This window comes from Dermacentor variabilis, chromosome 11 (genome assembly GCF_050947875.1).
Source record: "Dermacentor variabilis isolate Ectoservices chromosome 11, ASM5094787v1, whole genome shotgun sequence".
Taxonomy (NCBI): domain Eukaryota; kingdom Metazoa; phylum Arthropoda; class Arachnida; order Ixodida; family Ixodidae; genus Dermacentor; species Dermacentor variabilis.
The window spans coordinates 57,169,004-57,181,976 of NC_134578.1; the positions used below are offsets into that span (position 1 = coordinate 57,169,004).

Genomic DNA, 12,973 nt, shown 5'->3' on the forward strand with positions numbered 1-12,973 from the left:
GGTCGATGCATTGCGCGCAGCCTTACCATGGCGCTCAGCTGGTTTCGGGGTAAAAGAAGATGTAATTGTGGAGTTTCTACTTGGCGTAGTTACAATCTAAATATGAGGCACACCTGTCTTAGTGCAAGGGTCGTCCGGGTCATCAATTGCAATCGAAGCAATTCCTATGCCCGATGTCGACAAAGAGAACGGCGATGATAGCAACGCCACGTGCGCAGATATTGGACCGATTAGCCACTGGAAGGCACGCAGATCGTATCACATACACGTGTTCACGCACGCAGATTCACGCGTTTGCACGTGCAGTTCGGAACTTTCTGTCAGTCTGCGAACTTCTATGCGCAATTGCAGTATTTGCCGGCTTCGACGGTTCAAAAACAACACGTATGATCTCAGCACCGATCGCCGGTTAGCCACTCATACGAGCATATTAGCGGCAAGCTTTCTGCAACGGCTTGTGGAGATCTTGCGGGTCGCATCGGAAAACAGCCAATTTTTGCAATGGTAGACTGCCTTGGCCGTTAGGCCTAATCGGTAGTACTTCGAAAGGTCGGCCGAGTATCGGCGGCAAAAGTTACGGTTTTACGCCGAATCGATTCGTATCTACTCGCGGAGGCCACACGACATACGGGAAGCCGACAAACCGCCTCACAACGAAAGCAAGCGTACGGGATGGTACAAACGTTCTCCGTCGCCGTCGCCATCTTTGCGGCACTCAGGACGGACGCATCTCATCTTGGCGCCGTTCATTAGACGCATAGTCTCATGTCGAGCTTCTAGCATTGTTGGGCGTAATACACATTTTGTCTAGTGCGGTAAATCATATCAAAGCACATTGTCATTTGGAAGGCACATAAGAAATTTGCCATCACTTTTTGTCTTGTGCCTGGCGGCGCAAATTGTTCTACCCTATTTGTAATTTTATGTCTGTCCTGCGCCCAGGCGCATATTTTTGTTCTCGCTAGCCTACAAAATTTTATTTAATTGTTTGTAAAATTAAGTTCCTTGACATATTAGGAGTGGGAAGCGCAACCCGGCCGTAGGATAAAAGGAAGTGGAGGAATTGAACTGCCCACCCCTAGGAATATGTTCAGTCACCAATTCGCCCAGCTTGCTGTGTTAAGTTGCTTGCCTACCCAAATAAAAAAAATTTGCAACATACCGTGCGTGGTATACCGTCCGTAGGAAGGCAAGCCTAATTGGTCGCAGTTGGTTTGTCTTGCTTCACTGTTGAGGAGCACTTGCTGATTGCACAGTAATGACAATCTTCGCCAAATGGCTACAGGTTACTACTGTACTACTCCAAGTGTTCCAAGAAAAAAAACAATTTTTCTGCTCCAAAACTGCTCCAAAATGCTGGTGTGGCTCCTCCAAAACTGCTCCAGATCGACTTTTTTCCTGCTCCAAAAATTGCTCCGAATCCTAAACTGGCTGGACCACCACTGTGTACGGCTTCCTCTCGCGTGAGTGTGTTATGCAGCGGTGGTACAGTCCTTCGCGACAGGCGAGATAGTGCCGAATGTTGTGCGCTCGATACTTTCCTGCGAAGAATGCTATGTCACGCTGACGACGCGCATGCCGTTCGTGACCTGCACCGGGAGTGCAAAGGAAATGCACGCAAGATAACTAATCGAAGATTACGGAACCCGAACTCCGGGCGTACAAAAGAGCGGAGAAAGGTATACACAAAAGAACGCAAGATGGGCACAGGAGCATTGGGTAGAGTTACTGAATGCGCTACCAAATGCTAAATTTGAAAGCATGTACAGCAAAGCTAGCATTGGGTTTCCGAAACTCCGCGTTTCTTGGGCGCAAGGTAAGCTGCAAGTAGTGCGACGTTTTCTTGGAGTATAGTACGTTCGACTGGCTCGTGCCGCTCTACAGATCGGTTGGCAGCGGTGCGGAGTCATCTTGACATTGACGTCAGAGAAGGCCTACCCCAGCCGTACGTTCTCAGAGCAATCGGGGCAGCCATGTGACCGACACTATGTCGGATCTCGGTCACGCTCTAAGGTGGGGCACGGTGCTCTGTGTGAACCAGCCGGTTGCCTTCCGAGCGCTCGATTTGGAACAGCCGAGTATCAACCGCTCCGCGGGATGCGCTCTAGAGCGCTCCAAAGCGAGCAGTCGAATGCTCCGATTCGAAGGGTGCCATATCGAAACGAACGAAATTTTCTTTTTAAATCCATTAATTTACCTCGTTTAAGAGAACCTCCGTGAGAAATTTGACGCCAATCCGAGAATTTTTTTTTACGTGTTTTTACTCTTTGCGCCGTCGCCCATTTTTGGTAACATCTTTCGGTCGCGCCGACTACGACGTATTTTCGTGTAATGCGGCATGTGATGCTTTCGCATTAAAAAATCAAAGCTCAACCATGTGTCGATGCTAAAGAAAAGACCGACGCACGTGGTGGTTCAAATGATCTGACTAATTTCGATTAAATCTCAATTCTTTTATGTTCATTGTTGACTAGTTTGGTACCTTATTTGTGCGGTATTTAACGCGCGGCTACGTCGACCTTGCATTTTTTAGCGTGTGCACGTGGCTGACCCTTTCTTTTTTTCTGTACACCCAAAGGCCAGCTAGGCCGATCCCGGAAATAGTGCATGCAGTCTACAGTGTAATGTGCTTAATGTTTAACTACAGTGGCGCTATTTACCCCCGTACCTTCAATTGTACCTTCTCTGCGAGTAAATTTTACTTTTTTTTGTCTCGTTGATTGAGTTCTATTGATCATTTGGTCCCTTTTGCGACTCGCTACGACGATCTGCAGGCCAGAAAGTGCCGTGTTCAGGGTGTCTACCAAGTTTACATTTCCAAATTCCGAGTTTTCCAGGTTTTCCCGGAGTGCCGTTGTGAAATTCCCTGATTGATGCAGAACTATGTGTTATGTCAAGACGGGGTGAAACCATATCGCCCGATGCTGTCACTCTAGTAAGCATATGAAAAAAAAAGAGACGATTTAATCCAATTTGAATACTAAGGAATAGTGTTTATGTTATCCAAAAAGAGAATATAATAGAGGGGTTAGTAAAATGAACAGCAAATAATATATCTTCGAAAAAAATTGCAAATCGAGTCGGACATTCTCAAGTACGAATAAAAAGGAGATGCATGCAGAAGCAAATATTTTCGAATATGAGCTATTTTTATCAACTGATAGCAAGCTCAATGGTATGAGATCCGAACTTTGTCAGAAGTGAGATTCTCTCTCAATAGCTGGTGTGTCGACCTCAACTGCTCTAACAAACTCTCAGCCCGCGCAAAATGCCTCAGTGATGCGTTTCATTGCTTTAAAGAGTTTATTTTGGTCTGGATCAGGAACCCCTGCATCTCGGCGTCAGACAACACTTTTTAGCTCAAGCTCCTTGAAAGAAGCGGCGGTACACTCTCTTTCCCGTTCATTCATCAATGCATAGGTCCTTTCTGTTCTTGTCCTCCTTCCGCCACTCGTTCGCCCCACAGACCATTTGAAGCATCTTCTTGGTCAGTTGCACAGTCCGCGTCCGATTTTTCGAACTCCCTAGGGGCCCTGAAAACGTCCGAAAAAGCGGCCAGTTAGAAAAAATAAATGCATGTCATTTACTGCCCTTAAGGGCTTAAACCGCCACAGGCACATTCGAAAACGCTCTGAAGGCCTCTCGGTACACGTATTAGGCATATCGGTGCTCGTACTGTGACAAGAAATACTGGGTGCACGCGCGTATAATTAAGGGATACATACTGAGTCCCTTGGCAATAGCGCCCTTCCCACGCTTGTTATACTTCACTGCAATACTCTTGCGTACGCTTCACCAAGTAACATTTCTGTACGGAGGAGAAAGTGACTTTCGGAAACCGGCATTATGCAACGCATCGTGCTTTCCTAGCTTCTAAGCCAATCGCGAGGACCAAAAAGGCGGAGTCCGTGCCATTGCTGACAGCAGCGAATTCTTTCAATAAAAAACACGGCACCCAACGGCAATAAGCTTCATAGTGAACGTCGAAGCAGCTAGGCCTAGCGTTGCCGCAGTGGTGGCTACTGCTGCCAGCGGATCTGCGTGCGAGAGCGCCGGTTCGAGGCGGCGAGGTAATCAAAGTGGCAGCGGTGGTGGGTTTGACTAATGCCATTTCGGACCTGCGGTCACGGCAAAACGTCCGAAAAATCGGACGGCGAAGAGTTCTTGCGTCCGAAATTTCAGACGTTCTGGTACACTGACTCTGTGGGGTGCGTGGTGGTGCCGCGAAGCCGTCCAAATTATCAGGAATCCGGAAAGTCGGTCGTTCACTGTACATTGGCAACTCCTCCAGTCGACGACAGTGCGTCAAAGACGATTCATTACGATTCCTGTCTGTTACTCGAGCCAGCATTACCGCGACTTTCAACCCTTTCAATACGAATACAGCTAATTTTCCCTCATAGAGGCACAAATTCCCTGAGTTTTTCCAGACTACTCAAAATCCCTGAGAATTCCCGGTGGGTAGACAGGGTGTTCTTGCCCAAAAAGAGGTAACGAACGTACGTGATAACCGCTTACGTGTCTCCGCCAGAAATTGAATCCGCAACCATTGTGTGACGCCGGTGTTGGTAAAATTGATTTAGTGTTACTCTTTAGTGTGCCCCTTAAAAAAAGTATGTGGTGCAGTTTGCTGGAGAACATTTTCAGAGGGATTCGATGCTTCTATATGCCTTCGTACTTTTTAATACTTCATCGACGGCATGACGACATATGATAAATTGTCCCCAACGGAACTGGACAGATTTAGCGTATTTTAACTAGATTTCGCTGTAAAACTCGTTTCACGAACGCAGTACGGAGAACCGTAGCAGGGGTTATAACTGGCAAAGAGGTGCTCGCCAGGATAGCGCGAAATATCGCGAACTGTGCGGAGATAGTTTGAAAAAGGACAGCAACAAAGTCGCATTTTCGCCCGACAGGCGAAGCATCGATCGCGACAGCAAATTAATAGACAACTATACGGAGGACAGTAGCTTTACCGGCCGTATAGATTTGTAAACATTCGCTTAGCTAAATTAACAAGCACGGTGTACTCGCGCGCAAGCAAACATGTACACATCTCACTCGATGACCGCGCACACTCGCTGTCAAAACGCTGGAGTATGAAAGCGCGGCAGCAGCAGCGAGCGTATTGACCTTCGTGTTGCCTCTCGCTTCAACGCGAGCTAAGCGGCGAGGACACGGCGCACACGAAGCTACTCAGCGCGCTTTGCCACCCCCCCTCCCCCTCGTGTCTTGCGCGCGACGGAAGACTGCGCGCTTCCTCTACGAGTTGCTTGCGCACGCAAGATTGAGCCGCCATCGTTGGCGCCCGTAGAGCATACAGCGAGCGGCGACGATGCTATCGCCCTTGGTCTTTATACGGCACATCACGGCAGAAATGCGCCTAGAGTGTCCGTATAAGTTCAATCAGAATCAAACAAGACATGAACAGTAGCGAATTACGTCGGACTAGTTTTGAAGATGATACTAGTCGCATCGTTAATAGAGTTGAAACTTGGTTAATCTAAGCGATGACTACGCTCAATTCATTAAAACGGGAAGTTCGTAAAATCGAGAAAGGAATTCTTTTTCGGTCCTTCGATATATAGAACTTTAACGTAGCGATACACAAAAGCTACCGCGACATAGTATTTGTCGCTTATAATCCGGACATATGTCGCATAAGCCATGAAATAACGAAAGCAACCACAGCCGCCCCTACCGAGGCGGTGTTATGACCGCTGTTCCATGCATAGGCGCAGCGTGAAGCCTCGTCAAAATAAAGCTGGGGCCGTGACTAGGGCGCCTAGATGTTTTAACGCGATAGCTTTACAGCGCACGCTCGAAGAAAATCCCGTCTGTGTCAAAATTAGAAATCACCGCTTTTTTACTCATTTATTTCAGGAAAAAGTTCGTTAAAACGAGTTCGGCCAAGTTAGTTTCGTTAATTCGGGTTGATAACTTTGAACCACATGGATACCTGCCAGAGAATGGAAATTTCTTCGTTAGATCGGGAACTTCGCAAAATCAAGTTTCGTTAGACCGAATTTTAACTGTAGCTGATAATGGCATTGCGTAAAGTCTCCCAGAGCGAGAATGTCAGGAATTGAAAAATTAAATCCCGACTACGGCGCAACGGACCTTCTAATTTTTCTTTCTTTAAATGCAAGAATTATACCTACAGTAATAAGTCGTCTCCACACTGAGAAATGTGCTCGCCAGACCAGCACAATGAAGATACATGTTTCAAGTTAAACTGATAAAATGTTCTTTGAAAATTTTACGTTCGTTATTTTCCCGGTAAGACATCGACTACTCGAAAAGAAAAAAAAAAACGCCCTTTTTGTTTTTATAGGTTCCCGCCAAAATCCAAGCACAGGTGCATCAGTGCGATGTGAAATTTCAAATTATTCAAACGAGTATACTCAAGAATGAGATTTTTTTTGCTCATTTAACTGCATTTTATATTCAAAACGCACAACTATACGGCTAAATGCGGTTTTGAACTTGTTAATTGATTTTTAGCCATAAAAAATTGAGAGGTCTGAGCAGATCCCTGACATCGGGCAGCATGGCGCGCACCGCGATGCTGTCCAGTGCGCCATGGCGCAAAGAACAGAAACCGCTTTAATTTACGGCGTAACGCAGCGCTCAATCACCGCAATCTCGCGGCCGATAGCAGAAGGAAAAAGGCGAAGGAGCAAGCACCGGAAGATCGAGGCAACCAAGTGTGCCGGCAAATGGGAGCGACCAAGGAAGAGCCGTAGCAGACAAACACCACAATATTTACGGTCGATAACGACACGTATAAGGCGGAACAGCAAGCGCCGAACCGGGCAGCCAAACACAGTCGAAAAACACCCCAAAGAAATCAGAGTGCAGTCCCAGTTGCCCTCTTATTGAATGAGCATCCATCTTCCCGGCCACCCCCGTGCGAGTTCTATACGTACGCGTACGGACACGCGCAAGCTCGCGTCCGCGCGCCTAGCGCCTGCCGCGCCTCGCTAGTAATGGCGGTTTGCATCCAGAAAGACGCGCGACAGCGCGCGCTCACTGGGCTCGGTCGGAGACGCCTTGGCAGGCGCCGCATCGTTTCAAAATGCTTCGATATTAATAAACGTAATTGTTATACTTTTATAGCTGTTAGAGCAGCGCAGAAAGGAAAGACGAACCACTTTCTTGCAGGATATAAATCTGCTTCACTGAGACGAACATTCCGCGCCGTAGCTGCGTAGCCACGCGCGCCGACGCGAGGCAACCTAATTAAGGGCCGTTTATAGTCCGACGTAACGCCCGCGCGCGCGCACGCTACGTCACGTCGGCGAAGTCGGGCGCACCGGCGCAGCCAACGTAACCGGCGGCTTCCGACGCGCCCCGACGGTCCCGGCGCCAATATGGCTCCTGAGCCATTCGCGCGTCGGAGTCGGCGGAACTTTTGCACCACAATGCATTGGGCGCGAAGAAAAAGGCGCCAACGACACTCCGCAGACGGCTTTTGCGGACGGCGCGCGACTTGGCGAACGTTCTGCGCATACTCCGAAGATAGCCGCCGACGGCGCGCGCATAGAGGGGATGGCATATCGGCTGGCGCAGCGCAACCGCCGTAGCGTGACCTACCGCGAGCAACGCTCGCCCACACGCCGATAACGTCGGACTGTAAACGTGCCTTAAGCGCGTGATAACAGAGAGGAGCTGTTCTCCGAGATTACGCCGCGTTTCGACGCGTACGAGCCATGCCGCACCGTCTGCGCATGCGTGGGCACGTGAACGCGAACATGCGCGCGTCCGCAAGCGTACGTACGTGTGGTCTGGGCTTAACGCGATCGGGGCGCATGCTCTATGCGGCGTATGCTGTTGTGGCGGCCGTTTCAAAGGATTCCACAGCGCATGCTGCAGAGGCCCGACAAGATAATGAAGAAAAGGAAAGCATAGAGGAGATTATCTGTGTCCTTTGTCTGAAGCGTAAAAATGAGAAGCTAAAGGGAAATGGAGGAAGCACAATTGGTTGGCGGTGGGAGCCGAACACGCGACCTCCGCATTAAACGTGCGTTGCACTATCAATTGTGCTGCGGCGACGGCAATTCCCACGTCCTTGCGTCCGTGGGTGTTTATGTAGGGCTACAAGACCTAACCAAATGAGTTTTAACCAGCGCCACACTTCCACCCCAAAACCTAACAAAGCTTGCGTTACTGATTTTCGTTCCCGCACTGCATCAAAAACTTGTCGCTGTTTTATTTCTGGGAATTATAATTTGCGATACTTTGTTCAGCAGGTGGAGAAAAATAACCCGGTTTTAACAGTCGGCTACGCGAAATTTGTTTAGTTTCGATATTCTAAAATGGTGAATAGTTCACTTTCAAATACGAATAAAATATTACACACGCCCTTTATTTGCATTCGAAACTTCGAACATTTACTCTTATATTAGAGACATTAGTAAAGTTAAAGCCCTCTATACTCTGATGGTAAATACAGTGTTTCTTCAGCTGCATAGACATTAGGCCAACATAAAACGTCTAGGTAAATGATTTACTTCACATTTGTGGAGGAAATTAGAGTGTTCCAAAACACCTAGGTTCTTAAAATCAACTTTACAGTTCTAGCAAGAACTTCAGAGACACGCTTCCGAAAATATTGGCCGCCGTATACTGCAATAGATATGTGCGATTGAAAACCAGATCTGTCAATGAGAAAGCTAACTTTCACTAACACATTTTACAGCCTTTTGTTTTTTTTATTGCACTTGTATTTGGGTAATCTGCTAACTTTACAGTACATGACTGGGCGGAGCGTACTCAGCGGGCCCAGGTGGCCCCCTGGGCTCGCTCTGAGTATGCTTTGCCCATTCACGAACATGAGCTTCTGTGTAACATCTAATGAATATTCTACAAGAAATCAATGTGTCATTAACCATTAAATAAAAGACATGTCATTGTTTATTGGTCTGCGGTCGCTAAAGTGGCCCCCATATCGACCTATACCTAACCCCTCTCACGCCTGGAAGCACGCTGCGCGCCAGCTCGCTCTGCTCCCTCTGGCGAGAGCCCTTCATGTCATGCTTGGTGGTAAAGCATACGAAATAATGCACATGTACTACATAAATATAAGGGTAAATTTTTTACAAGGTTTACAATAGTACAGCTTTCGTTGTCGTGGTGTCAGTGGCGACAGGGTAGCGACGGCAGTGTGAAAATCCTTTTCCAATCTGTAAACATCTCTTTTTCTCTCTCTCTCTCTCTCTCTCTCTCTATATATATATATATATATATATATATATATGGAAAGAGATAGTACACTGAAATTCACAAAATGCTGAAATTTACAAAAAAATATAATCATTGTTCACCGATTATGAAAGCTTTGCAGGCTTTGTCTGTAGGGCTGTTAACAAAAGCTTGTTGACAAAATATTTACGTTAAAGCTGTCAACGATTCACTTGGTTCTATTAGCTGATGATGCAGCCTTGCAGTTAGGTGTTTGCAATCGATGGGACTAAAGAAATGCACTATAATATCTGGCACAGACTAATGCACTCTTCACTTCTGAAATTGATCTTGCTCTAAACTATGCGCAATTGAAAATTCCCGTAATATTTGTGTTAATATGACAATTGTAAACAAGTCCTATAAATTGGTATTGAATGATAAAATCGTGAAATTGGGAGGTATGATCATAAAGTTAGACCATCTGAAGCCACAAGCACAAAGATCAGATAAATCTGTGCACTATCAGTCCCACATTAGCTAAAAAATTGCAGTGCCAGAGTTTCTTTTAGTAATTTTAGTAGGAAACTTTATGGGTATTGCTTCTTGAGCCTACTATCAGTCTGGTGCTTCATACTCTGAGCAGTACATCAACCTCCTTCATAGATTACACTCGCTCCCAAGAGACTGGTGTCTCTGCAATGTCGCCACATTGAAATGAGGGTAGCCTTCCTGGTCAACCACATCTTTATTGATCACATCATTACCAGCAGACAACATATCGCGTGACCTACTTGACTCAGTCACCTCATCCCCCTTTTTTTCCCACCCAGACTGAATTCTTCCATCATTATTTTATGCACCATGACAAGGTCTAGCTTTATTTAATGCCTTCAGTCCTTCAAAAAGAGTCTTTACTGCGGAGCAAAAAATAATGCAAACCTTCAAACTTTGTATGTGGCACAGAATTGCACACATGCACAACAGCCTCAAGTCTCCAGTACATGGCACAGTATAAGATTGAGTAATATTGGTGGTCGATGGATGCAGTAAGCACTTATCAGAAGTGCCACTGAGCTATTGCCACAAGTGCGTAATCATGGGAATTCATTGTACAAAATAGCCACCTGTGCTTATGTGTAGTACAGATAGCAGGCATTTCATAGAGTGTGTTTCATAAGAAATAACATGTGCTGCACAGTCAGTTTTTCGAGCTGTGGATTGATTCAATAGCAAGTACACTCAGCCTCTGCATGCAATTTTTCCACTGGACATAAGAGGCACATTTCTGGTGCTTCCGACAATGTTGAAACCAGCTCATAATAATGGCACCAGGTCAAAAAATTGTGTGGTCGCTGCACTCACTTCCAGGATAAATTTACATCAGCCTAATCTGTCCTGCAGATTTGTGTTGGCATTGTAAAGCAAGCACTCCTGGTGCCACACTAGTACATTGCTAAGTTACAAAAAATGCCTATAAACACAGGGATATGACTAGGTGGCATTGTTGACAAAAATTATACAGATATTGCCATACCAAGTCTTGATGCAGCTGGGAATCATGTGCCTATTCGGTATGTGACTAGCCATAGACACATAAACTGCTACACATGCTTCGGCACAACATTTGTCGTAACCTTCATGTACTGGAAAAAATTTTTGCCATGGTCTTCTCGCATTCTTCAGTTCACATTGTTGTCACCTGTGAGCAGTGTTGTGTAAAACAATCACAGTCCAGATTACTCGCCCACCAAGGTCCAGCTATATGGCCCAGCTCTGAAGTCATGGCATAAAATTAAATGCATTACACACCAATGAATGTCAAACTGAGAGTACAGATCTGAGCCTCAATAGTTTCATGCCCCCTTCCATCTATTTCAGCTTGCAATCTGTAATATATTTTTCTACCCTGCTGTCTTCCACCAACTAGGCATATCATAAAGGCGTGTTGACAAATACATCACCAGAGTTGTTTTCGTCCTTTTTGAAACGACCAGTTACGATTATTGATGCACAGGTAGGTCAGGAGAAGTCACTCAAACAGGACAGCCACCTTGCCCATGCTTTTGCCTGAGTGAAGGTACTCGACACCGCGGATGCACCCTTCAACACCCCTCAGCTCAGAGCCGCCTGCGTTCAATCCGAAGTCAATCACGGGAAAGAGGGTGCGGTCCTGCATCATCCTGTACAGCTTACCAAAGTACTCCCGATGCAAGTGGGCATAGTCGGAAAGCAAGAAGCCCGCAAGAGTGGTTGAGCGTGCAAACAGTCGGTAGGGCAGGTTTTGCAGGTCAACACCTGGGAATGGTTTTTCACCCTGGAGATAGCCCTGCATGGCGCCCACCACTACGAGACGGCCTCGCGGACGCAGCCTGCTGAAGAGCATGTCGAATTTATCGCCGCCCATGGTCTCCCAGACAACGTCGACACCTTCGGGATGCGCACTGTCCAGCTCGTCACCCAGGTGCTGCCTGCGGTAGTTTATGACCCTGCAGCCCATGCGGTGCAAGAGGTCTCGCTTATCGTCCGAGGAACAGGTGGCCACCACGCGGCAGCCGGCGGCCAAGGCGTACTGCACGGCCATGTGACCGAGACCTCCTGCGGCCGCAGTGATCACCACCGTTTCGCCAGCGCTGATGCGCCCCTGCTGGTCGAGGCCAATTGCGGCCGTTAGACCGCTTACCAGGAGCGGCAGCGCAAGCGATCGAGCTTCGGTAGGCGGTACGCTCGCTCTGCCGGCAAGCATTGGTATTCGGCGAACGCGCCGCCGTTGAGGAAACTAGTCGTGGCCACGGGGGCGCCGACCTGCAACAGTCAACACAGCGACAGACAACAGTCAACAGTTTCGTCCACGTCTAGTCGTTCCTTCTGTGTCCGTGTTCCATAAGTTCTGCTGCTACAATCCTCGAAGTAAACACAAGCAAGGTGGCCGCATTAAAAGATGATTTGAAAAACTTAATCTGGTTGCAAGTCAGCAATAGGTTCTCCACACTTTTCGCTTCAAGAATACATGCGTCGGCGGCGAAGAGATCTTCACAGATTGCACGTTCAGTAAAGTTTACATGGCCGCCCCCTCTAAGAACGAAACCGAAAACGCGTGACTGGGGAGCGGTTGTGGCGATAAAAGTTACCTGAAGATCATCGACGTTGTCGCCGACCGCGACCACCCTTCCGACCGACTCTAAGCCCAGGTCGAACGGGAATTCCTTGGACGCCTGTCCGTACCGGCCGGAGGTTGCGTCGACGTCCGAAGCATTGACACCGGCCAAGTGGGTTTTCACAAGCACCTCATCCGGTCCGGGCTTCGGCATCGACACCGTAAGGATGGCGACGGCATCGCGGAACTTCGGCGCTGTCGTGACGCATACTAGTTTGCGATACTCGGCTGGTAAAGGTTTAGGCGCCATGGTCGCCCGGGAAGTACCCAGTTCCGGCGCGCAGCAAAGCAAGATAACTAAGTTAGAATCGTGCCGCAGAGTCGTTTATCAAGAGATAAAGGCCCAACCACTGACATGCATTGGTACGCTTCAGCATGACGCCATTGATGACGCGCCGACAAGCGAATGCGTCGCCCGCTTTGCTTCGCCACACAACAAAGGGTACGCAACCACTGCCATTGTATATATAGTTGCCTGCGGAATGGATCGAGCTCCCAGCGTAAAGAGCCTGCCCTCAGTTGTGAAGAAGCATCGTGAGATGGCGCTCGCGACCGACACTATCATCACGGGCGGTGGGCGGTGCCCATGGCTGGTGACTCAGCGCACGGTGTTTACGTGGTCGGTACCGC

General features: G+C 47.9%; 1 pseudogene; it reads right to left on the reverse strand.

Annotated features, from left to right (window-relative positions):
- Positions 1 to 9,927: 9,927 nt before the first annotated feature.
- On the reverse strand, positions 9,928 to 12,722 carry LOC142564623 (prostaglandin reductase-3-like; annotated as a pseudogene).
- Between the last annotated feature and the right edge of the window lie 251 nt (positions 12,723 to 12,973).